We start from the raw sequence: 1,365 nt of genomic DNA on the forward strand, positions 1-1,365 counted from the left end.
TCCTCATCAAACTCACCCGTGCCTGGGAGGGACCCGAAGGTTTTCCATCCGTTGGTTAAAGTGGGAATTTGGGGGGAACAGATTCCCTGATATTCCGCTGAAATCATAATCCATTATTCGCTCTCCATTTTCCAATCACCTCATGGCATCATTATCAACACAAGGGCAGCATCTGCCTGGTGGGGGTGGAAACTTTCCTTACAGATTCCAGCTGTGGTTGCTCTGAGCTGGTTCCCCGGGCATGGGGCAGCTCTTGCTCCTGGAATTTCATCCAGCAGCCCCATGAGTTCCCCCAGTTCCTTCAGGATTTTGCTCCTTTTCCACCTTCTGTTTGAGGAATTGAAATCTGGGTGTGATTTTTGTTGTTTGAATCATTTTTGGTCGCTGTGATGGCATCAAGGCAAGGTTGGACCTCATCCCCCCCAGTCATCCCAAACCTTCCCTTTGAGCCTTTAGATGAGGAATAATTGGGAAACTGATGTAAAATATGGGTTGTTGGGCATTGCAGGGTGTTTGTTTGCACAGATGATGGGATTTTGGTTTTCTTGGATTGTCTGGGGGCACAAGGAGAGGGGAGGTGAGCAGTGGTGATTCTTTCCTTTAGTATTTGAAACATAAAAGAATCATGGAATGGTTTGGGTTGGAAAACCATCGGACCGTCCTGTTCCACCCCTCTGCCATGGACAGGGGTACTTCCCACGAGCCCAGGTTGCTCAGAAATCTCAGTTAAAAGATGGGAAATGCTGTTTTCCATGGGGAACTTGCACCAAGGGGAGCCTGAGCCTCTGCAGGACCCTGAAGGCTTTTGGAGGTCATTGGTGGCCACGTCCTGTGGCCAAGAGCCACCCAGGGAGCCCTGCAGGAGCCACCCTGAGGCCAAAAGTGGCTCTTTTCCCCCAGCTTGGAAATCCCTGTGTATTTTTCCTTTTTTAAGAAATCAAGCACAAAAACAAAAAAGGGGGTTGAGTACTTTTAGGTCTGAAATTCCCAAATTTGGGTCTGAAGTCCCTCTCCCCCCACAGTAACCCTTTCAGACTCCCATCGTGTACAACATGGATGGGTTTATTTGGGATGGGCAAAAGAACCTCCCACAAGTCCTTGTTTGTTGGGCTGTGTGTGGAGGAGAAGCCGTGATCCTCATGGAATGGTGGATGGACAGGGAGCACCACAGACCCATCTCCAAATTTTCCCTTCTTCTCCTCATTAGAGACACGACGAGGAGGCCGTGATTGACCAGGGCAGGACGAGCAATGTGGTCAACATCCACTATGAGAAGGAGGAGCTGGAAGGTGAGATCCTGCTGGGATCCTGCTGGGATCCTGCTGGGTTCCTGCTGGGAACCTAATGAGATCCTGCTGGGTTCCT

General features: G+C 50.0%; 1 protein-coding gene across 1 annotated transcript in view; it reads left to right on the plus strand.

Annotated features, from left to right (window-relative positions):
• Positions 1-1,076: 1,076 nt before the first annotated feature.
• Positions 1,077-1,365, plus strand: part of SLC4A8 (solute carrier family 4 member 8) — a 22,297-nt gene continuing 22,008 nt past the window's right edge. The window contains exon 1 of the mRNA XM_031064637.1: positions 1,077-1,289. The gene's annotated coding sequence lies outside the window, so the exon portion shown is untranslated. The remainder of the gene's footprint in view (positions 1,290-1,365) is intronic.

Source organism: Geospiza fortis, unplaced genomic scaffold, assembly GCF_000277835.1.
Source record: "Geospiza fortis unplaced genomic scaffold, GeoFor_1.0 scaffold635, whole genome shotgun sequence".
NCBI classification, from domain to species: Eukaryota; Metazoa; Chordata; class Aves; order Passeriformes; family Thraupidae; genus Geospiza; species Geospiza fortis.